The sequence below is a fragment of the Myotis davidii genome, unplaced genomic scaffold (genome assembly GCF_000327345.1).
Source record: "Myotis davidii unplaced genomic scaffold, ASM32734v1 scaffold162, whole genome shotgun sequence".
Classification (NCBI taxonomy): Eukaryota; Metazoa; Chordata; class Mammalia; order Chiroptera; family Vespertilionidae; genus Myotis; species Myotis davidii.
Genome location: NW_006300036.1, coordinates 1,147,944 through 1,154,172, shown reverse-complemented (window position 1 = coordinate 1,154,172; position 6,229 = coordinate 1,147,944). Strand labels below are relative to the sequence as shown.

The 6,229-nt window shown below is 38.5% G+C and overlaps 1 long non-coding RNA gene across 1 annotated transcript in view; it reads right to left on the bottom strand.

Annotated features, from left to right (window-relative positions):
• LOC107185057 overlaps window positions 1-5,294 on the bottom strand; it is a 245,330-nt gene extending 240,036 nt beyond the window's left edge. The window contains exon 1 of the long non-coding RNA XR_001515973.1: window positions 4,947-5,294. This is a non-coding gene — a long non-coding RNA (uncharacterized LOC107185057). The remainder of the gene's footprint in view (window positions 1-4,946) is intronic.
• Window positions 5,295-6,229: the final 935 nt, after the last annotated feature.

Here is a 6,229-nt window from a genome sequence, read left to right as displayed (position 1 = left end):
AGCACAGTGAGTGGCTGACTTGTGTGGAATAACCGTAGGTGCTGTGAAAATATAGGGAAGAGGTCTCAGTGACTGGGGGAAGGCCACTTGATTAATTCTTTTGGGAGAGAGTAACATATGTAACAAGAGACATCTACAAACAAATCAACAAACAGACTTTCCAACCCTTGTTTAAGGCTTTTTGCAAATTTTGGTTTTACTTTCCAAACTGTGAATTTTAATTGCCAGTGAAGTTTTATTTTTGAGCTCAAATGTGTTGATAACTGTCCAGTCTGAACCGATTGCTAATACATTTGAGAATTAAGTTATCTGAATGTTTTTTGTTCTCATTACAAGCTTTTCACAGTGAGAAAAATATTTTGATTTCATTTTTTTAATTTCATGAAACTGACATATTTTTAAATAGGGAATTCAGTTATGCAGCCGAAGGACTTAGCAACGAGGGGCACATTCTTGAAATATTTTTAGGCCCATCTTAACTCCTTTCAATGTTTATATCAACACATAGCTCATTACCACCATTCCTGGTTCTCTCCCTGCCCCCTTTTATTTCCTTCAAGGTAAGAATATCAGCCTACCAGTAATGGAGAAATCAAATCTGAAAGGAATGTCTCACGGCTAAAGAACTCAGCAAGAGATGATGGAAGGGTAAGCTCGAATTTAAATTAATTCCCAACCTTTCCTGCACCGATGGTTGATGTCTAACTCAGCTAATCCGGGCAAAACCGATATATTAAAATAACTTTAAAGATAGGTTCTCAAGCTTTCTGCATGCCAGCAGATAGGGGTTCTGGTCATATGGGGCAGTCCATCTGCCTGATACTTCAAATAAGATCTAAAAAGAATGCTGGTGTCACAGAAGGGCATCAAAATTGTTTTCCGTTACTCCTGAAATGTGTAGGTTGCTCAATTGCTACTGACCCATGCTCCCTATATTTCTGCCACTTGATAAAAATGTGTTAATACTGTTCAGATTTTTTATTTACATTACCTATATGATATTCAAAGTTCAAATGAACACAGCCTCTGAATCAGATTCCTATGAGTTACATGCATAATAGTTCATCTTTTCACACTTGGAGGATAAAATGGTGTGAGACAGTTTCAGCTATCCCACATAAACAGACAGAAGTAAAGCCACAAAAGTTTCCCTGTAAGGACCTGTTCTTGTCCATTTCTACTTAGGGAGATAACACCTTCTGACACCAGGACAGACAGCTATGTGCCGTGTTTCACATCCCCACCACTTAAAGGTACACTTTCATTTCATTTGTTTCCTTTACCTGTCTTATATGTACGGATCTACTTCAACTGGGAAAGTTTTCATTCAGATGAGTCCAGTGGAAATAAAGGCAAGGAAAAGGGATTCCTTTCATTTCCCAGTAGATTAAAAGAAAAAAAAAAAGATATGACAAGACAGAAGAATATACTATACATTTTTTTTTTCTGACAGAAACAGTTGTTTGCATGTAAATTTTAATTGTAACCAGAACTTCAATGGAGTTGCAAGGAAATGTAGTTAGATAAAGCCTCAGGTTAATTTCCATCGTTACCAAGCACTTTACACCACTGAAAAATTCCAAATATATAAAGAGATGTCAATCTTGTTCTTTAGGCGGAATTTTTTTTTTTTTAAAGGATTGTGTGGGGTGGGGACAGGGCTTCAAAGACTGTCAGTCGACAAGTCAGTAAATTACAGATCTGATTTAGTTCTTAACTCCTTGAGGTAAAAAACAAATGTTCTGTAAGACAAACCATTCCTGGCATGCATTAAATGACACAACTTTAAAAAACTCTGCTATGATGGTAATACAGATAGAAGTGAAGAGCTATGAAAAGAGTTGAGGAATCAGAATCGGATACGTCTTTGTATCAAGAGTACAAAGGGTACCTAGAACTGTTTTGCTATTGGGGGAAGGAGGATGTCCTTATATTTAGTCATCTGAGCTCGTTAGCCAGGAAGACATTATTGTGTGATGTTTTGAAGCCAGTATCATAATAAATGGCTTCAAATCCCAGTTCTACCACAATTGTGTGGCCTTGACTAAGTTGCTGAACCCCTCTGTACCTTGATGTCTTTATGAGAAGGGGAGGGTGGTCCCATGGATCTCAGAGTGGTATGCAGATTAAATTAACCCAGATAAAGCAATCAGTCTGCTGAGTTTGCACTTAACATTATAATCGATCCACGCGGAACTAGGAGTTTCAAGATTTAGAAAGCACATGCGGTAAGATACAATCCTCCCTGAGAAAATTTGCATGTCTACAGATGATATGGGCATTGAATGTCTGCCCATGAAGCACATCATTTCCCCTCGAGCAGGGTTGCAAGTTTCCCTGGCCTCACCGAACACTCCTGAAGTTACAAAGAATGTACTAACATCCTCTAAAGCACCCTTTTAAGATGATCATTTATCCCTTTCACTGTACTGAGTAAGATCCGCAGAGGAGGGTGAGGTGGGAATAGCAACGTGGCATTACACACAGACACAATGTTGGCCGGTTCCAGGGGTGCTGCTGCAAGGCGCACAGAAATGGAGAAAACTGGAACTTCTCCTGAAGACCTGCTTAAGTGAGTGACTAGGGGAACGGCAAGTTTACAGAGGAAGCAAAAGAAACCCAGGGGCATTGAAGGCTGTGACCACTTAACTTAGGATGCACAGTCAAACCTGATTTAAAGGCAAACAACTGCGGTCTTTGGAGAGTTTCCTAGGAGGTATGCAAACACATGTGAAAGTCTATAAAATATGTGCTTTTGAAATAACTCTGAAATGATGGTTTGAGATTCCATGGGGTGGATGCCTTCATACCTATCAAATCCTGGTGATTTGGTTGAAAAGAGACTGCCTAGTTTGCATTTTCTCCGTCCCCAAAAGATGTCCCTGGGCGCTTTTTATACCTCTCCACAGCTTGGCTGCAGACAGAGTATTGCGTGGCGCTCCTTTGTTGTGAAAGGGCACCCTTTAGCTTCACGCTGCTCTCAAGTCCACACAGCCAGGCAGTCCCACACACCTGCCCGTCTGTGGAGGTCCTCCTGTGTCAGGTGCTCTTCTCAAACGCGCTTTAAATATGAAAGAATCTCCCTGAACCATTAGTAAGGAGTCCCTTTCTTTCCCTGTAAGATGTGAACGGAATCCTCCAGTGACAGTGTCTGGGAAGAAGATATTCATGGGCAGCGACATGATTCGCATAGATAAGTGTAAGCAGCCCTTCCTGGGAAGCCTCAGTTTCCTTTTCTACTCAGCATTTCAAAGAGTTTTGGGAAATTCTAATTACTGCATAAGAAATAAGTCAAATTCCTCTTCTCTCACTGTGAAGGACTTTTACGACCCACTGCTATGACACATATCTTTTTTTTTTTTTCCCCCGTTGCTACTCTGGCAGAGTAGCCTGCATACCAATAGGCTCGCTAAAACGCCACGAAGCAGAACATATTTATCTGTTCAGTTCTATGTACAGTAACCTAACAAATGCCAGAGACAGAAAGATTGCCCTCTGCACAGTAATACTTGTGTAGATGTCTTCTTTATGCTAACAATGACAAGGCTTCATGCCTTGTACTGTACTCAAACATCAGAGTGTATTTTTTTTTATAGTAGAAGACTCTGTATCAAAAAGAAACATAACTGCACTTTTTTGGCACTGAAATATTTTGTGGGGACAATAAATCCCCCCCCCTCCCTCAAACTCCACTAACTACAGGTATCTACCTAGAAGATGACATCTAAGATTTATGTCATCAAAACTATTCAGTAGACCAGAGGATAATTTTTTCTTCTTTTAGGATTGTCAACTTTGTTTACTGTTTATTTGCAATTCTATCCTGTGCAAGAGATTAAAGAGCCTTGCCATACCCACATGTCAAACCTTCTTAGAAAAAATCAGATAACAAATGTAAAATTATATTAGTAAGGAGTGTTTTAAAAGACATATTACATTTCCTGAAATCTAAATCATAACTGAAATGTCATAATTACATTTGTACTAATCAAAAAGATTTTTGAACCTGTAATTTTATGACATTTAGTATATTTAAAAATTTTAATGACTAAGAAATGATTAAAATATTATTATAAGTAAGTTCAAGAAAACACATATGAAGTTATATAAGCCCAGGAACTGCCTTCATAAATCAGATGCATAGCATCAAATCTGTTAGTTTCTTACATGCATTTTCAATCCAAACATAACCATTTGCCTATTGAAATCAGTTTTTAAAAATGATATCAAACAGTGTTCTACAAACATAAGCTTTTTATTGCCTTGCTACAGTAAACTTTTTTATATCATGTCAAGTTTAATCAATGGCAAAGCAATAAATAGCAGCATGTATTATGACTGTCACTGAATTCTAACTAATTATAATACTTCTGCATAACCTAGTCACAACTTATGAATTGTGAAGAATAAATCTATTTAACAGGCCTGTTAGCAATAAGGCCTTTAGCTTCTTGCTTTGCAGAAGAATGAAGTAAAATCTATCCTTTTTCTTGCTGTTGTCAAAAACATTTCAACAGTTAGTTTTTTTTTCACAGAAAACACTGCAGGACGGTTCCAGTTTTTTTTTTTTTTAAATCAACATGGTTGTATTTTACACTTGGCTATTATTGGCCAGGGTACACAATAAGTGAAAACATACTGATAACTTATTATTTTTTTTAAAGAGGGAAAACTTGCTAGGGGATTGTATTTCTAGATTAGAGAGTGGACACTATAATCTTTCTGGCATTGTAAAACTGGAGCTGGCTGCAGGGAAAATAAACATTATGTACAACCACCGACACTTAAACAATTGTACCTATACGGTAAGTAACAGAAGCCTGAGACACCTGGAACCCCAGCATTTGTGTCGAATGCCGGCAACAACAAAAAGCATTCAAATGACATTTGATAATGAGCAGACAGTGGAGGCATACGCGCGTCTTTAGAAGAATCAGACTTCCTACCTTGAAAAGACAGATGGAGGTAAGTTCCTTTATTTAAAAAAAAAAAATTGTAAGGAAAGCCAGGCAGCAGTTGCAGTAAATTGAGTCCTTTCAGTCACTGTATACATACAGCGGTCCTGCAATGAGGGGAAAAATGTAATGGGAGGAGCGGCTGTGAACGAGTGACCTCCGCAGGCTGAGTCCTCTCTGGGAGCCACGCACTGAAAGCCACTGCTGCTGATCTGCATGGGTTCTCTCCCCTGGAGCAGATACGGAGCAGATACCCTTAAAATTGAGCTGGCACAATGGCAAGGAGATGGAAGAGTGAATGAATGAGGGGCAGCACAAGAGAGGGAGAAAGAGAAACAGACACGAGATCGGGGAGCGTGGATAAGCTGGTTCTTGCAGAACTGTGTCTCAGAAGAGCTACAGCTCCCTCTTCATGTCACAGTTGTAAGATAAGAAATGTTGCCATTAAGAACTGGTTAATTAGAGGGAAATATACCCAGGTTAGCGGATGCTCTGGCGGATCTGATTGTTATGAACGTTTTGACTCTGTTTTGTGATCAGGATTGTACGGAAAATCTTTTCTTAATAAACGGCCAAACAAATTTGGATAAAACCTGGAGTTTTGAATGAAATCTGAGTTTTGACTTGATTGCCATACATGTCAGTGAAGAAACCTAGCCAGTTTGTTAAGTCGAGTATTTATTTCGGAAAATATTAATCCCGGTTAACTTTTAGAGATCCAGTGGTATATACTGCAATGTAAAAAAAATATCTAAATATCTATCAATAATTAATTATCTAAAAGAACCGAAGTATAGAACTAAAAGAGAGGTTTATAAAAACCTCTTTAAGTGGCTAATTGTTTGTTTTCTTCATGTTGTCTCTTGTTGGTATTTCAAAATAAAAGAAATATGTCTTTCTATAAAATATAGATGTATATTAATATGCAATTATTATTTGCTTTTCCATTCAGCATCTTTGGAGTTTTATATATTCATACTGTCATTTTAAAAATGAGAAAGGGGACGGGGTGGTTGGGGGGGATATGATTGTAACTCATGCCAATAGTCACTCAATAGTCTGTGGCAGATCTCAGAAGAAAAGAATAACCCTCATTTAGCAAGTTCCTGTGAAGCCTGCCTCCTCTTTGTGTAAAGGTGTCTGCAGATGCCCAAACAGCCAGGCAATTAGGTCGATTCAAAGGAAAAATCAGACAACCAGCTGGTTGAGTGACTGGATCACAGCTTCGGGGAAAGCAGTATTAACTTGGTGTGGACCGAATGACATCGTGTAAA